At 43.1% G+C, this 18,865-nt stretch overlaps 2 long non-coding RNA genes across 2 annotated transcripts; both read left to right on the plus strand.

Moving 5' to 3' along the window:
- Positions 1-3,665: 3,665 nt before the first annotated feature.
- On the plus strand, positions 3,666-6,536 carry LOC147190761 (uncharacterized). The gene is made up of 3 exons (XR_015103699.1): positions 3,666-3,789; positions 6,137-6,167; positions 6,434-6,536. It is a non-coding gene; the product is annotated as an uncharacterized LOC147190761 (long non-coding RNA).
- Positions 6,537-16,566: 10,030 nt separating this feature from the next.
- On the plus strand, positions 16,567-18,865 carry LOC147190762 (uncharacterized). The gene is made up of 3 exons (XR_015103678.1): positions 16,567-16,680; positions 16,828-16,936; positions 18,721-18,865. It is a non-coding gene; the product is annotated as an uncharacterized LOC147190762 (long non-coding RNA).

Raw genomic sequence — 18,865 nt, forward strand, 5'->3', positions numbered from 1 at the left:
TTATTTTTCTGCATTTTGAGCGTTCCACAATCTTTGTGCAAATATGCTACTTGAGGTTGGTACGTGGTGGCGAATAGTCGCTTGCTCGCGTGCCTGCTGCTGTTTTTCCAGGTGGAACTCCATTTCAAGCAAATGAGTCAGGGGTGATGGATTTGGCAGGGGGGCTCGTAGAGCAAGCTGTTTGCACGCGCTTACCTTTCTTTTGGAGAGTCAGTACGAGATGAATTTTACTCAAATGCCAGCAAGTGCAACAGAAGCAAAACTTGGCAGCCGTATAAATTCAGGAATGTATTGACTGTTGAGCCAAACTATTATGTGCAAATGACTTTTCTTCATCTGTGTGCTCCCGGCGAGACATTTTGATGAAGTGGCAGCGTTCCCTGAATCTCCGCGATAGATTTAAATGTTTGTCTTTCACATCGTCTTTAATTCCTTTGTGCTCACTCAACTGGCCGTTGTTTTCTATTTCCTGAAGCCTTTAAAAAAACTTTAAGGGAGCATGCTGGGAAAATAGCATTCTGCTAGCTGCTGAGGGCATTTTGCACTCAGATTGGCGGGTGTCGTCTCCGAGACACCAAACAGATATCCACTTCCAGCGCTCACCTTTAAGTGTGTGTGTGTGTGGGGGGGGGGGGGGGCTGTTGCTTTAGGGGTGTGTCCGTGTGCAAGTGCACTCTAGGTGGGTGGAAAACTGTCAGTAATAATATCAAGATGCCTGGTCCAGGGGATTATTGCTCCTCTTTTCCACTACTATCAGCAGAGGAGAGCTGTCTTTCTTTCAAGCCGGGCCTATCCAACACCATGCATTTACGTTACTTGTAAACAACGTTCCCAACCTAAATTCGGGTTGCGAGGAGCGTAGTTATACGCCCGCGGAGAAGGGAAAACAGCTAGGTGACGAGGATCAGACACGGTTTAAAAAAAAAAAAAAAAAAAAGGAATATACTGACTGGCCAGCATCCTCAGCTGCCATTGTCAACTTTGGAAGCCTGATATCATCTTTCTTGCCCGTTTATCAACAATTGACTCCATACAATCAAGAGAACTCTTACCATTCATTTAATTGCCGATTTTGCCTTTCCCTGCAAGAGTCTACGATGTGATATGCATGTTATAGTTTCATTCATACCATTGTCAACTATCATCTGTCCAGACAAGAGGACGTGAGCATTGGTAAATCACAAATATATCAATAATAGTGAAAGTAACCTTTGCACTGAACTCTTTGTCGCTACCCAACATTTCAGACTGAACCCTTTCACAGGAACACAAACAATGTCACCTTTCTACAGTGCAATATCGCAAAGGCTTTGTGAAAGCAATCTCAGCAACCCTTCTGTTCATGAAAGAAAGACCCACAATGGTCACAGAACTAGCGTTGATATACTGAGAATTGACTTTCCCGTAAAGCTTCTGGCAGAATGTCACTTGGACAGATGGGACAAACCTGGAACTTTTTGGCAGGTCACATCCGGCACATGACGCACACAAAAAAAAGAACCTTTGGCACCTGCTGTGAAACATGGAAGAGGCTCGGTTATGTTCTCCGGCTGCATTGTTACCTCTGGCATATTTTCTTTTTCTTTTTTCTTTTTTTAACATCCCGAGTACAAAGGTACCGCAAGACTCCAAAGTATTCTGTTGTTCCACCCTTATGACTTTTTTTTTCTCAGTTCATGTTCTTTCAGTGACCATTGTGGCATTCATTCATTCTTTCATGCAGCAGCACAGGGAATTATTCTTTACACAAACTGTCACTAATTTCTTTCAAGAACAGGCTCCCTGAGGAGATGCCATGAATCTAGTATTACATCAGCAAGTTCATCGCAGGCTATGCACATGGATCAGGAGGAGCTGGACTCCTGCCATGGCAGTTGATGGTTGGGAGAGGCTGTGGCTTGATTTGGGTCTGCTCTCCATAGACACAAGTCAGGTTTCTCTCCCCACCCCCTCACCCCCCACCCCATCATTTTGCCGCCGACATGGCGCTGCTAATCAACCATCATAATCTTCCTCCCTTGTTGCAGTACAGCGTGTAGAAAAAAAAAGCATTGCAGCGGCTCTGTCATAGAGATGCCCCCTGGATCTTGTCCGGACTCTGCGCTATAAACTTTGATCCAATCCCAGCGTGATCAGCAGACTACTCACTTACACTAATATGCTGATTACGTCTGGCAAAACACAGACAGGGCACATGTAAATTGATGTGAGTGGGGGAAAAAAAAAAAAATTCATCCTTTTCAATTTCAATTCAAGTCTGGGAAAGCCAATGCTGCGTGGACCGCTTTGTTAAGCTCTCTAAAGTATAAAATATGAGTGTACTTTACATGTGCCGCCGAGAATTATTCATTACTCACTCGTTTGATCGTATTTCAGCAGCGTTACACGCCAAAGTATTGGCTTTGTTTTTCATCGTGAATCCACAATCGCAGCAGCGCGCTTTTGTTCCCCTTTCCACCTACTTTGCCATCAAGCCAGCTCGGTCGGCTCTTAAAGAATTACCTGCTTGGTTAATAACAAATGTTCTTGACTTGACTGGAGTAAGGCAGCACAATTAAAAAGTAATTAAATATGATCACTGTCGGCCAAATGCAGAATGTAAACCATGGGAGCCTTTAAAAAAAAAAAAAAAGAAACAAAGGTTTTTTAACCAATGCGTGCTTTCATTTTCCACAGAGGTCTATGCTCCTGGTTTAATCCTTTTAATAGATTTTTGTGCCAACTTAATCAGCAAGGCAATTAATTGCCAGCATAGAAAATACAGTCATTTCAAAACTACTCCCTGGAAATTGAAATAGGTTTGATAGATGGATTTTCACAGCTCACTTATTAGCACTGACCCGTCCTGTAATGAAGAGATCCATTTGTGAAATTCATTATGCAACCTTAAAGCAGGCCTTCAATAATAAGGGCCAGACTGCGTGGTCCTGGTCTCTCCCAAGGGGGCCCTCATTGGGTTCACTCAACAGGGATGTTTATGCTTTTTTTTTTTTCCTTGATGGTGCAATGTGGGCATTTGTGTTGCCATGGAGAGGCAGGAGATGAAGTGGATTGCATTACAACACCGACAAACTTGAGGAAAGACTCTGAGCTCAGCTCATTTTTAAATGCCCCAATTTTCCCTTTATTTCACGGTAAAACTCAAAACGCATTAAGCCCGCACTCTGTTGAATTGACCCAATGAGCTACCAACATGACTTATGACATAAACTGGCTCACTAAAATATAAATCTTGATATTTAATCCCTTTTCCGCAGGTGTAAATTTGGCCAATTACTGTACAGGCCACTTCTCAACTCAGACCCGCAACATGGAATTTGACATTTGATTGATAGCTTGCCCAAGTGTTGTGGTTTGCCAGATGCATGTAGGAAATCAATGTTGCGTTGAAATGATTTTTCTTTCTGGGGTTTTATAGATATTTTGGTCATGAAAGTAGTAAAGATAAATGTTTTTTTTTTTTAATGTCATGTTTACTGCGGGAAAATCCTTCTGTAAACATTCAATAAGACTTCATCCTGTCGAGCTGTTGCAAACTGATCACATGATTGGAACTCAGGGCTTATCATGTAGTTTTCAGCCAAACGGCAGTCTGGTAAAGTTGGGCTTCTTTTGTTCTTTTTCTTTTTTGAACAGAGCTTGGCTTGATGCAGCGATCTGTGTGTCTGCTCTGCACCCAGAGAGCTCAAACTTCAGCTTTCCTCTGCAGCTCAGGAAAGAACAGAAGTCACAGAGTAAGATGTGGAAACGTTTTGCTTCCACAGCCCGACATTCACGGCCACCTGAAAGGTAATTCAAAACAAACTAAGTCTGTAAAACCGCCTCGACCACATGAGTAAACGAGAATGGCCAAAGTAGTGTTGCATTTCAACGACTTACCTTCAAGTAGAAGTCTTAACAAGTGTGAATTCTTTTGCGACAACCCAACTTTTGCTCCACTGTTTCCATTTGACAGAGCAATTAAGCAGTAGTTATTTATTTATTTATTTAAAATTAAGATGAGCAAAGTTGAGCACTGAGTTGAGTGATACATTTATCTATTCCTTTTTACTGCACTGCTGAACTATTGGATCGGCCCTGGTATTAGCCAACACTCTACCGAGAAACTCGATTGACTTGGTGCAAAAAAATAAATAAATAAAAATTGTGACAGGTACATCTCTATCATGTTGTTATATTATCTTGGGGTCAAATCGACAAGCAAAATTGTTTTTGTTTCATTTATTTTAATTTGTCCTTGGTCATGTCTGTGAAACGGGTACAATTTGTCATTATCGCTCCGAGTGCATGCTCCCATTTTAAATGTTCGCCAAGAAGCTTGCAGCAGAAAAGTAAAGACCTTTGTAACCGCTGCTTGTTTGATATTTAGCTAATTGATTTCAACTCATCTAATGCCAGCCAGTCTCTCGCGTGCATGTGTGAGCCACGAGAGCATTAAGCGTGATTTCGAAATGCGAGGGCGCACCTCCCGCTCTCAAAACAGGGACGAGTGAAGTGAATGCCGCCGTAATTGTTGCCGTCGACGACGTGCGCCAGTTCATTGCCGACGATCATTTATGCACATATGTAAATTTTCATATTTGAAAGGATCAATTAGAGTGACGTTGTCTTGGCGGCAAATTAAAAGGTCTGCTGTTTTAAAGGTTAATGAATACCCTGATGCCTGTGAGATATGCGGCTTGCATACAAGTGGTAAATTGCTTGAAAAACATATATTGCGGAGAGAAAAAAAGTGCATCGAGCTAACACTGAATGTAGTGTGTGCCACTTAGTGGACTACCGTTTTTTGAAACCTAAATAACCTCTAACTGAGATTAGACTTGTCAAAGTTGCTTTAATCTGACACATTACAGAATTCTGTCCCCATAACTCACTCCCTGTTCTTCACCATTGATTTGTTGCGAGTCACCAAGGAAATATAAAGAACTGCGCCCTTTATGACTTAAAAGCATTAATGATCTGATGTTGCATAAAAGCCTCGTTTGTTTTCGTACGCCATAAACATCTGTACCTACAATTCGGATTCCCTTTCTATGACACTCATTTAGGTCATGTGTCGGCATTATGATGTTCATCCCCCCCCAGCACTTCTTGTTTCGTTCATAAAATTTGCATCACAACGCACTTGACGAAATGTATTTGAGGCCAAGCCAGAAAGCAAAAAATGTTCAGAGTGGTGACGGGTCTATAAAAGCCAATCATATAAACGACCAGTTTGAGAGCAGCCTCTCCTTTAAAGAGTTAAAAGCTGTACAGTATATTTATTGCCTCAATCAAGTGTTAAAAAAAATCAAACAACGGCTAAACTGTCTCCTTGTGAAGGTATGGCTGAGGTAAATATCATTTTCCGGACCAAAAAAAAAAAAAAGTTGCTTTCCTCCGCTCGTTCAGCCTGGCTTGTTTGGTAATAAGAAACAGGTCACTCTATTGGTTTGTTTTTGTTTCTTTAGTAAGGCTGTAATTTAGGACTCATGTTCAGTGTCTCCGCACTCCAGTGGCTGTGCAGGCTTCGAGGCTTCAGCCAGCGGGACTCAAGTGAGAAGAGACGCCAACGCAACTTGAACAAGTTCTGCCATGTGTCAGTCAAGGGAACCTCAGTCTCGATCAGAGTCTGATTGTTCTCTGGAGATTGACATTTTGTCATAATCCATCAAAACAAGTAAAAAATAAAATCAAATCAAATAATTGCTTATGTGAAGCGCAAAATGGGACCCATATGCTATTTGTTACAAGTCCGCTCACAAGGCTTGTGGCCAACTTGTTTGAGGTGTTAATTAAAGTGAGCGGAAAGACACATTTGACAATCGTTTTTAAACGACGAGCGTGGCACAGGCTAAATCGAAAGCAGAGTTGATGTTGTGTAATGAGAGAAAACAATTTCAATTGTTTGACATATGCTCGTTCTCTTGTTCTATGGTCTGTAAGATGTCAAAAGGAAAGTGAAATAGAACTATGAAGACAATACTTTCTGTGGTGGTTGTCAACGACTTTGCATCACTGTCACGACACATTGCTGGAGTGAAACTAATGACGACTTAATCCAATGTTTTGCCTTTTTTTTCCCCTTTCGACAGAGATTAACTACAGGGCAAAATCATAAATCTTACGCATTCTTCCTTGTTTTACTTTTGAACAGTTTCACACGAGCATACGTCGTCATCTAAAAGGTAAGAATCTATTGTTATGTATTCTGCAGTGGTCTGTGTTCTTCCAGTTGCTCTTTTTTTTCTTGCAGTCTGGATTTGTCCAGCAATATCGGTGTGCAAAATAATCTGTTTAAATGACTGTGGCTACTCTTCAACCAGTTCAAATATACGGGAAAAGACATGCTTGCCGCCGTTTGACTTGTTGCACCGTGGGTTTGAGGCAGACGGACCTGATCTTTTTGTAATTTGTTCATGTAGTTTGGCTCTCCTTGTTTCCTCCACAAAAGATCCAAAGCATGCCTTGAGCCAGACCAACATCCTCCAGCACGTCCCCATTAACTGCGACCGTGTGTTCGTCCTGCTGAAGATTGTTACAAAGAGACAGATGAAGCTGAGCTGTGGTGAGTCGTCGTCGTCCTCCTACTCCTCCTCCTCCTCCTCCTCTGCCACCATTCAGATCAATATCCAAAACTAAAATCTGAGAATCATGGTCAGTTTTCATGGCAGTGGTGTCAGATGACTTAAAGACGAGACTTAAACTGGGAGGAGTGGTGGCACTGGTGGGAGCGCGGGTCCAAGCTGAGCCAAATTTGCGTCGACATTCAATATACTGTCTATCTGAATGAGCTTTTTATATTGCATGTAACCTAGTCCAGATGGCTAACCCACTCCGGGGCAGTGACGCCCGCATTGTATGCAGTCTGTTTTTCGAGCTTTCTCTGCAGGCGTGCATGCTGTGTGTGCATTCTATGCATTTTTATTCATACGCCGACGCTACTGTGTATCTGGTTGCCCGCGTGAGCCGTAAAAGCTCCGACAATGTACAAGATGTGCTTCTTTTGTTTTGGTGGCACTCAAGCCACTTCGCTGCCAAATACTCACAAGATGGGATTAGCAAGGAAAACGTTTGCGCCCGCTGCATAGTTCTCGCAAGGGCTCTCTCTGGCCAGTCTTGATGGAAGCCAGAGAATCTTACCAATTACATGCATTTTTCCAGTCGCGTACGTGGATGCCAGCCAAAGCTCAGCTCGCATACTGTCTGCTGGACTATGACTCAGTGCAAACAGTTTCACATTAAATGCATGTTGGCCTTGTGTTACATGGAAGGGACAGCACGTTTCAGCTCGCAGAAGTTGGGTTACAAATGAAATCCTGGGCAAAAACGGCCATGGCAATTTCTGTACATTGGTTGCCAGTTTAAAGTCTTCAGCCTTCCGTGCGACCCCCTCCCTTTCCCGAATCAAACCAACGAAACACTAACACAGTTGCACAAAGTTAAATCTGTAGCTGAGAATGTAAACTTCTCCGTACCACAGTTTTACTGCTTCGTGGGTGTTGTTTAACTCAAAGCTCCGGCTTTTTTGTCTTTATTTACAAATGGACCAATGCTTGCCCCGTCTTGGTACAGCTGCTCCTGTTGTGAAAAAAGGAAAGAAAACCATTTTCATTTTTCTTACTTCATACAGCATAATGTATTCTCCTGACAACTATGTAGACAATTGCACAAAATTCTCTATTTATTCACAATACAAGCTTTTACAACCACAGTGCACTTTCTCAAACCACAGTAACCAGGAACCGTGGAAGTACTGTATATCCTCTTGCTTATTTTTCCAACATACTAAAACAAACAATTCAAGTTAGGTTTAGAACATCTATTAATACTATATGAAAAGTTTGCACAGGCATTTACGGTTCAGGGTGAAGGTGTATGTGTGTGTGTGTGTGTGTGTATATATATCTATATAAATATGTATATATATATATATATATATCAAGGTCAAGGTCATCTTTATTGTCAAATATGCTTTATGTATGACATGCAGCATAGTTGAAATTTTATTACATATATATATATATATGTAGTGTATATATGTACCGGTATATATATATATATATAATATATAAAATATATGTGTATGTACTGTATGTATGTATGTATGTGTAGGCAGTCATCGGGTATTTATTAAATATGGACACAAGTATCCCCCTAATATATTTCAGCTTTCGATGATCTGCACATATTTTTCTCCATTTCGTCACAACATGAAAATGTATTTTTTGGGCACGTATGTTGTCAATTCGGGGTGTGTGGTATGTGCAGTCGATGTACTGTAAACTGTACATTTGGCCAATGGTGGAGACACTCCACTGACCAATGGCAATAATTCTTGTTGCTTGTACTTTCCGCAGTGTGAAAATGGCTTGAAGCACATCTCATCATCCTTGAGAAACTTCCGTGGGAATGCTCGGCGCTAAGCTAGCTTTCTCCGCATCACGTATGAACTGCGGCCGGCTGAACACTATCCTCCAAAGGTGCGCACCCGCTCCTCTAAATCACTCATAATTTCATTACAGCGAATAAGCGACACTTCTGACAAGTGTCATTATCCCTAAAAGGGGATGAGCAGTAGGTAACTAAGCATGTGTCGCAATAAGAACGTAGAGGAAACGGGAGAAGAATGTGGAAAAACAAGACAGTTTGAATGTTAACCTTTTCAAACATTATTTATGGGACTTAATTACTCATTTCATTATATTGGAAAAAAAAATCATAACATTTTCCTTAACGTACATTTTTATTTAGTATGGTCCCCATTTAAATTTTTATATATATACTGTAATAGCCTCTTGCAGCTGATTATTTGCTTGATTAAGTATTGAATTATTTGGTTTAGATGGCATGAATGACAGCCACCACTGATGACCAACAATCAGCTCACAGTGACATTTCAAAGTAGGGTTGTTGCTTAACTTTTCAAAATGTGCTCATTAATATGCCGTGAGTTGGCTAATTGAAATGAGTGATGGGGCCACGTTCACTGTTATAATGAAATTAATACAGAGAAGAAAAGCACTTAAGGAACGGCTGCGCACAAAATTCTGTCGGCGCGGGGCTTTAATTAAATATAGTGGCTTGCTTATGAGGAACTTAAGCATTTTGCTACTATATTTCAAAGGCTAGAAAATATTTGTTTTGTCTTATGCTAGTTTGCAATTTCTTCATCGTATTTCAGTTCAAGTTAGCGTCATTGGGCCGGTTTTTTGTTTACAGCATCTCATTGCAGACTTGCAGGTTCTGATAATGGCGGCTAATTTCAAAGGCCTGATGAGAAATGTCCCCGCTGACGTTTATTTGTTTACAAAAGTGAGCAGTACGGTGATTAACCGTCTTGCCTGTACGTGCATGTCTGTCTTTCTGTCCATGCGTGTGTGTGTGTGTTTGCGCGCGCATATACCTGTAGTTGCTCCTCAAGTGACTTTAATTAAGGAGAGAGTGAAATTGCCGCCCCACAAAGGCATACCGTGCTGTCGCTGAGGGACGGCTCGCCACTTTGACATCTGGTTCAACATCACATGGGATTTTAAAGTTGCACATGTGAGTGAAATAATGTGCATTTAATTGTATGACGTTCACTGGGTATAGATCATTAGGTGCACCTGCACAATCTAATGAGATCCATTGTAAAAGTTATGCGCATTATGCACGTGCATCAGATGACTTATTTGTCCTGAAATTGCAATTTCTCATATTGGTCTTGACAAGACTTTCTTTTCACCAAATAGTAGCAAATATTTGCTCACCAATGTTTTCTTCTTGCTTCTGATTTTAAATTTCTTGTACTTAAACCAAAGAAATCGATGTATTACAACAGCATGATTCATCTTTTCACAGCATAGTGAGTATGTGATGCATGTCAAGAACGCGTTTGACAAGCTTAGTCATTCCTGTTATGTGTCGTCAAAGGAATCACTTCAACGACTCTTTTAATAAGCGAACAGAAGGAAACTCGATATGCGGCAGCGAAAATTACATGCAGGAACGGGAAACAACTTACTTTGGTGCGCAGATGTTTTTGTCTTGTATACCACCCCCCCCCACCCAGTTATGTCCCTTCAGGGGTTCTGTACGGCAACAAATGTCAGCATTCATAACTTAGAATAATGTAAACCAGAGAAGGCAGCGTACGCATAATCTACCAATATGACATGCGGATGTATGATATAAACATCTGCAAAGAAATCGACACCGTCATAGAGGCATTCATTTTACAATATGTTTATTGTCGAGCTTGTTGTTTGCAAAGTGACAGCGCTTGCAGCATACCGAGCGGCGGTTCTGATATCCCCGTTCGCCTTTTCCGGGACGGCATCCAACAGTCGCATTCTGCTCGCTTTGGTTTTACAGGAGAGTGCATCTTGAACATGCAGCGAACTTGTATTCAGTGAAGCGAACTTGGTGCGGTTGGAGCTCATCTCAGAACCATCATATGTACGGTCATCAGCGGCTGTGGAGGAATGCTTCACATTGGTGGGTTTTTGTTCGTATCGACTTTCAGAGGGCTTCTCATCGAAACGTTAAAAACCACGCACATTTTCAGGCACTTTGTTTTCTTGCACCAGTTGAATTCCACATGCAGTCATGTATGTCAGCCAGGCTGTTATGTATTCCCGTCTTTCCTCATCCATCCCTCCTTTCATGCACCTCACATCCGTGCCCCCCCCCCTCTCTTTCCTTTCAGTTTGCCCCACTTGCGCTGGCTCGGTCCCCACCCTCACGTCGCTGTCTCTTTCCCAACGTGTCATTAAGTCTAACCTCTGTGGCAGCGTCAAAGCCAAGCAGACCAGCTAAATGGGCCCATAGAGACGGAGATAGATAGATGGTGGTGGGAGGGGGGCCGGCGCTTTGCAGTCCATCCTCTTAGTTCCTTTTTTTTTTTTTTTTGTGTGTGCTCGTGTGTGCATTTTGTGCGGTCATATTATTGCTGAGCGTGTGTTGCCTCGTGTCAGTGTCTTGTCCCCCCCCCCCCCCCCCATTTCATAAACACCTTTTTGACTCTGTCATTTTCTCCGCTGTGTTTACCTCACTGGCCAGTCATCTTGGTGCACATGAACTCCTTGCACGCACGCACCCACAAGCAGTTAAAAACCCCATAAACACAGAACGTGCAGCCAAGTCGTGTTCGAGAACGCCATAACGGTGATAACGGCACCCTTCAATTCTTTCACCAAACATAATTGATAAGCATCACACGCAAATATTTTAGTTCCCCCGCTGTGAAAGACTCTGTTTTATTGCATTGGGAGCTCATTCCATTTGGAGACAAGGCATAAACAAATGGTGTTTCTCTTGTTTGGAAGAGATTTTAAGCTTCTTTTTAACCAGCCATGAGCAGCCGTTCCTCTGCAAAGCAAAGAGTGCCATCTAGTGAAAGGATTCCTCTTGCTGCTCTATCCGCATCAAACACATTGGAGATGGCCACGACTTTTCAAATATATCCAAAATAGATGCAGAGGATGTGTATTCTCACTATATTTTCGGTGTCAGACGATTCAGAACCTGATTTGATAAGACGTGACATTTTAATTCTCATACGCGACAATTTGTGGTTAGTCTGGAATGCTCTTCACATTCTATTTTGAATCCCCCCCTTCCTCCCCCTCTATTTTTTTAATGTGTTTACAGCTTCCCCCACCTCATAAAGACACTTCATTGAGGCAACTAGCTTATTTTGTGTTGGTGGAAAAAACAATTTGGTTCGCCCTTAGAAGTACGTTGCTGTGTGTCTTGTTTTAGCGTGTTGCGCATGCACGCGTGTTGTATAACTCTGCTTCAGCCTTGCCATCTTCAAAATCCATAAAAAGCTTGCAATTCCACACGAATGCGCATACTGCAGTCCTAAGCGCGCGCTGAGTCTCTCCGTGCAGATAATGCATTTTTCTGTAAAGAGGGCGGCAACTTGTTTTTCTTTGCTTTCTGTGGGGCATTTAAATGGCCTTGCTGGACCTGACCCAGCTCACGTATTCCATCCGCGCTCTCCGATGGGAACATCCTGGCACTGATGTGATTAGCCCACTTTATCCATACTGATGTTTTAGCTTGATAAAGTGATGGTGAAGTATGCCTGGAAAAAAAACAAAACATTTTTCATAAACCAATTGGACTTCGCTTCTCATGGCCCCGGGCGACAAGCATGGCCTCCTGATGCTATCTGAAGCCTTATCGAGGGTGTGGAAAGTACCCAGACCAAGGGCCCCGACACTCCCCAGACTGGTCCCACTTGGGGCACACCAAGGCCCTTGGGGATTGTGAGCAGCACGTTACAGATATTTGGTTTACAAACTGTGAGTGTGTGTTATTGGGGGCTGCATTGCAATGCAAGTGGCGCCTTGGAATTATTAGGGCTTACAATTTAACCCACTTGCCCAAAAACTTGGGATGCGGTATAAAATGTAAATAAAACCATAAATTGCAAGTCTGATAAACATTCATTTGTCAGGAAACATCTAAACCTTTGAAGGAAATCCAAACTTATACCACATACCTTGTAGACCAACATGCTATACATGCTATTAATATGAGCAAATAAAGAACTCTGAACTTTTTTTTTTTTTTATACTTGTTGCTGCCGTCAGATTTTTTTCTCTCAAGGCAATCACTGCAATCAGCGATTTCAGTCACTCTCAATGAGTCTTGTGCACCTGTCAACTGGTACTTCGGCCCACTCCACGAGCGCAAACTTCTCCAGCTATTTCGGATTTGAAGGGTTCCTTCTCCAGACTGCATGTTCCAACTCCTTTCGAAAGATGATCATTTACATCAGGGCTCATAGAAGGCCACTTCAGAATAGTGCACTGTTTTTTTCCCCCTTTAACCATTCTTGTTTTATTTATTTATTTATTTATTTATTTTTATGTGTTTTGGTCATTTTTGCCATTCGAAGAACTGCAAGTTCTGGCTGAGGCTAGGCCAGCACATTTTGTTCAAGAATGCCTTTTAAGTCCTTAGTGTTCATTGTACCCTGCACAGTTTCAACACACCCTGTCCCAGCTGTAGCAGAGCAGCCCGACAAAGCCCAACCAAAGCATCCATCCAATTGGGCTTCACATACTGTGCATTTCCCCAAGCATACAGAATGTGTAGCAGGTTACTGAAAGCAGCCTTGAGCCATGAGGCGAGCACAGACGCAAGTGACACATCATTCTGCCATTTACTGAATAGGGCAGATCAAACAACCCTGACTCCTCCGATGCAAGTCAACCTGTTCATTATTGCCTCTAACAATAGCTCGACACTTATGTTAAAGCCTGCGCACAGAAGTCGCTTCAAAGTAGCGCAGCGGTGGACTTTCTCCGTTGGCTTTGCTGACTGACGCCGGTGCTTGTAGTTTGTCAGTTCGCACAGTTGCAGTTGTGATGCGGTTTGACCGTCACACCTTCTGTCTGCTCCCAAAGTGTCTTGTAGTCGATGCGCCATTCGCTCTTTAAGTCATTCATGTTGGTTCATGCTTACTGTAAATGCATTTTATCTGGTGCTGCATTCAGTATGTCAACTAACGAGGTTTGAAAATGCCCGTATTCCCTCACGTACTCTGATGAGGATGACCTGAAAGCTTGACAAGCTTTTGCTTGTTCCTAAATATTGAGACCATGGATGCCAATGTCACACAGTCACAATAGTTGATGTGGATTTAGAGCACGTATGCACGTGAAATATGGACTGTAGCGACGTTGGACAACCTGGAGCATTGGGAGCATTGGGAAGTTGGTCTTAAATGCCATTTCACGTGGAATTTGGAAACCCTGCTCTTGCTGCCGATCTTGATATTAATGCTCAGTTCAATGTGCTTCCCCGCGTCAATTGAGCCAATGTCACGAATCAATCTGAGGTTCAGTCTCAGTAGCATATGGCGGTCATGGTGCATTATTAAAAGAATTAAAATAGAACTCAAGCCGTCTCGCGATCCCTCACGACTTGTGACTAGTGCGCTCCAAACTTTCTAGCCCCAGCCTCAGATTGTTATTCCTGGGCAAGGGGATACTTTAATAGCCTCTGCTGCCCTCGATTGACGCCGTGAGAGATAATAGCGCCAACATTCAACGAAGCAAAAATGGGAAAAGGGTGAGTGTTGCCCATTCCCTCAGTTTGGGAAGTCAAGGAGCGTCACTGAGACGATGAAAAGATTCAGAAACACTCTGCAGTTCCCATTCCAAGGATTGGATATCTTTTGTTTTTCTTGGAGAAGAGTATAAACGAACGGCTCCGTTAGATCAGTTGGCGCGCTGAGGCTGGACCAAAACTGGTTTCATATTGGCAAAGTGTCTTTAATCACGAAGAAACCTCAGAATGATGGGCTGTTCTTGGAAAGGTTACTGAGCAGAAATGTTATAGAGGTCAGTCCTTGACATTTTTGACTTTCTCTGATGTAAATTATATTTTTCGGGGGTGAAATCTGTTTTTGACAGACACTTTTTTGGATGTCTTCCGCTTGCTGTTCTATCCTTAAACTCATCTCCCCGCCCCCCACTAATTTAATTCCTTGTTTCTTGCCAAGTCCAACATTCACAACAAAAAATCTTACTGTTCACATGTCTCCTAACGCAAATCAATACAGAACAGCAATTCGGTCTGTGGTTTGGGACGCATGAACAGTAAAAAAAAAAAAAAAGTCTGTCGACTGTATTGAATTGAGTTTTACACTCACTGGAAGCATACGTAATTCCTTCTTGTCCATTGGGTGAAAATGTTTTTTTTCTGTGATAATTAAACAAATACGAACGGACAAAATAACAAAACAACATTTTCTTTAACTGTTAAAGTGTTAAAACATCGTCCTTGTAACAGAAGTCAGCTAACGTTTGACTGACCCCCCCCCCCCCCCATTAAAAAAACTAAACAATAATGTACACCAATGTTGAGGCCAACTCGTGTCCAACTCAGTTGTCAGCCTGCAGTGCGAGGCGGCAAATCCTCTTCTTGGCACATGTTCCGTCTTAAGGAAAATACCTAAATCCATAGAAAGATGATGAAGAAGGGAACATATGGGCCGTCAGAGGAGTGCAGGAAGGATTTCTTTAGTGGGCTGAGCTTTGTTCCCTGGTGGGTTCCAACTCTCCAGTGAGGGCCTGGCCTGGACGAAGTGGATCAGTCTTGGGCCAAAAGGGAGAAAGTAAAGGGACCCAAGTCTACGCAGACGCCAGTCCCACCACAATGAGCCACTTTAGGCCCTTGTGGTTAGGCCTCAGAGGCTGGCCGCCAGCTCGCTGCAGCTTCCTCCATCTACTGCCTGTTCTCGCGATCCCCTCTCCTATTTCTCCTAACATTCTGCTTTAAAAAAAACAACAAAAAAACATTTGGACTTTGTATTTGATCTCCCATAATGCTCCTTGCTGAGAAAATTATCTGTCATTGAGCGGCAGGCTTGTAGAGGTGGGAGTGATTTCAAAGACGGAAGTACGGGGGGGAAGGGGGGGCTCAGCATTAATCTTGACAGATGGACTTTACGCACACACAAACCCTCCCTGTTGCTCCCCCAGGGTGAAGAGGTCAGGGCTAGGGGGACCAGGCAGGTACCACAGGTGGGAGGGGTGGGAGTGAAGTCAAGTCTCAGGATACACGTTTCACGATCAAATGCCTGATCTCTTATTTGGCAAAACTTAAAACATCTCACCCAGAAATACAGGCTCCATAGTTTAGAATGCGCATAAAGAAATTTTCATCGTGAAGCAATCGTTTTCTTTGTGGCCTACCATGTGAGTAAGTCAGGTCGGCGAGTGCTTGCGTCTCCGTACTCCTTGCGAGGATTTCCATTTCATGTATTGGTGTCCGTTGCATATGCTTTGCAAAAACTGAAACAAATTGTCCTGAACTGAAATACAGTATGCTGTGCGTCGCACAACGCCATTGAGAAGTAAATACAGGAGATCTGTGTTCAATCTTAGCAGATGGATATGAATTGGTCTGGTGTTGTGTCATTCCACCAACCCTGTTGACTGTTGAGCAAGCAATTAAGCTGCGCTTCTCATTATGCAGCGGGGCCCTTGGTCTTGTCTCATTGAGAGGAGCTAAAGGTCGCGACCCATCGGTTCGCTGCATACCTTCATCCCGACAGCCTACCTGCCCGTCATGAGAAAAAGTCGGGAGATGGAAGACAATGGTCCCTCTATTGCCCTCTCCCCCTTGCTCGGAGGAGCAACAGCTCTCAATCTCGTTCTTTTTCCCGCTCTCTTGCTTTCTTTCCTCGATATCCTGGCTCTTGGGGTGCCTCGTGAAAACTGTTGTCCACCTGGGTGAGTGATCCGAAGCGGGAGAATGAGCGCACGGGGCAAAGGGTGGTTCCCTCACCTTTTGTTGGACTCCAGACACCCCGCTGTTTTTCTCCTCCTCCTCCTCTTCCTCTCTCACCCCCCATTGTCCTCATCCTTCCATCTCAATGGAGACAGTATAATAAGAAGGTATGGTTTTGCCATCCCTTCTCTCTCTAATTAAGTCCGTCGCCTTGAGCCGCTTCATGTTTGTGTCCATTTGACACACAGCTAAAAACACTTTAGACATCTCTCTTAGCATAATCCCTCACAGATATACATCAACTGAAAGGGTCACTTTACTCCTGCAGAGCAGTTGGAAAATAAACTGTGAAGAACCACAGCTGAAGACAGTTTTGGCCCGGAGAAAGAAATGACAGATGAGATGTTGGACCAATGACTTTCGCTGAGATGAACGCAATGAGAGGACCTTACTAAAGGAAAAATGGTTTGTGACCCTTTCGTACTTTTTCAACCACTGGATTGACTTAAAAACTTGAATTTCATTATATTAGTGAACGCTTGAGATTTCCTGGATAACATGGTTCATAAAATTTGATAATTACAACTCTAATTGTGCTTGAAACCCTTCTAGATATCTCTGTCTCGCTTGATGGGAGGATTCTAGCCACTGGTCCAAGAACCTGATGATATCCCACATCAATGTTACCGCGGTGAAGCCTTCATGCCGGAAACCAGCACAGGTACAACACGATAGAGTACAACAAAATTCAAACAGACTGGCCCAAAAAACAGACCTCAAACCAAAACCAGCTCCTCAAATATTCAAGACCTAAGGAAGGAAGAATTGGTGGTGGCAACAGAAGAGAATGCAGGGAGCAGGGATTTGAAGAAAAGTCTCAGGTGGGGCGACTTCACCTCTGAGCTGACCCGCTTCCTTTTGAAGCGATTACCTGTCTTCGTGAGGACTTTGAGCACAGAACAATAAAGGTCGCATGCTTTTCGGCCTGTGTCACCATATGGAGAGGTCTGCACTGACACACACATGCGCGCACGCACACATGCAGACTTCGAGTAGACACGACTATGCGGGCGGCTACTTGGGTTTGCATGTAGACACATACCACAAAATCCCTAATGACTACCTGCCTGGTATTCTAAAACGGGGGTTGTGTGTGTATGTGTGCGCGCGCGCACGCCTGTGTGTATGCGTGTGTGTCTTGATTGTTCCGGAGAACTGAAAGAGCAGCTCATGTGAATCGATGGAGAGCCTCCTTTAAGATGAAAGAAAAAAAATCTGTTTTGATTGACAGCGCTAAGCTCTCGGGAGGAAGGTTGAATGCTTGAGTTTCTGTCGGAAACACAAAGGGCACGCAGACTAGAAAGGCCGCAGTGACACGGAGGGGGGAAAAGTCTGGCTCCACGGAGATGGCCATACTGGTTGCTCGAGTGCCAAACTCCAGTTATGTAACCTAAGTCGGAACGCCCCCGCTGTCAGAAAGAGGAAAGAATGTGGACGTGCCGTCACTAAATAGTCACAGGAAGTTTTCAAGAGCTCATATTAATACAGCCTGATGAAGAAAATAATATGATGCATTTTCAGTGCGCTGTCAAAACTGTTGTCGAAACAAGCAATTATCAACACGTCTATTATCAGAGGTGGCAACGTACTCACAGTCTGGACTAAAAAGACTCTGTAAAACTAAAATAAATGTAAATTTGGCACACCACAGAGTGTTGTTAACGCCGGCAAATTAGGATGATTAAAAATAAATACATATAAAACCAGGCTTCAAAATGACATCATTTCATGTACTGAAGCCGCGCCCCTCTTGACCGTTACCCGCCATTCAAATTCCGTTACTCGGGATGACGGTGTATACGTACGCAATGAAAACAACGGTAGCTAACGCGGCCTAAAATCACATTAGGGGGCTCGTCATTATGCTTGCAGGTGATGGTTGGGCTGCAGAGAAACGTACACATTTAAAAAAAAACAAAAAACATTTATATATATATATACATATCACAATATATTTTTTCAGTAGAAATGAAAACGGTTTTATGTCAACGTATTTCAAACCACCGTGACATTTAGCACCGGGAACATGTCGCAACCTTTTTTTGCAGCCATCACCATACAGTGTGTCACGTGTGTGAATTTTAATGGTTTTCAGTGGACAATTTCACAAGTTCCCAACCCACTAAGTAATGACGCTCTTTTGACAAGCCAATATTTGATTGACAGAGACAATTCTGATCTTATTAGTGTACAGCAGAGATCAAGTCACCAAATTTCATATTTGCATGATAAGATGCTGTACAATGTCAATTAAAACAGCATGAGAGTTCAGGTCCATGTTTTAGCCAAAGTTTTGAATAGATAAGACTTCCCCTTGTGTGTGTGTGGGGTGGGGGGGGGTGAGCTTTATTGCGTTCTCTTGTAATTATTTTGTTTATTTGACTTGCTTGTAATTAAGGTTCGCATAAACTTTTGGTTACTGTACTTTTTTTCTTCCTATTCTAGGACTCACCCACCCCACCCCCTTTTCTTTCCTCACACCCTTCGTCTCTGTTCTGATGTCGCCTCGCTCCACATCAGTCGACCTCATCAGCGCCTTACCGGCTCGCGCACACACAGTTTCGTGCGGAGCCTGTAGAAGTGGTACGTG

This window comes from Hippocampus guttulatus, chromosome 18 (assembly GCF_054856545.1).
Source record: "Hippocampus guttulatus isolate MCC_2025c chromosome 18, RoL_Hgut_1.0, whole genome shotgun sequence".
NCBI lineage: Eukaryota > Metazoa > Chordata > Actinopteri > Syngnathiformes > Syngnathidae > Hippocampus > Hippocampus guttulatus.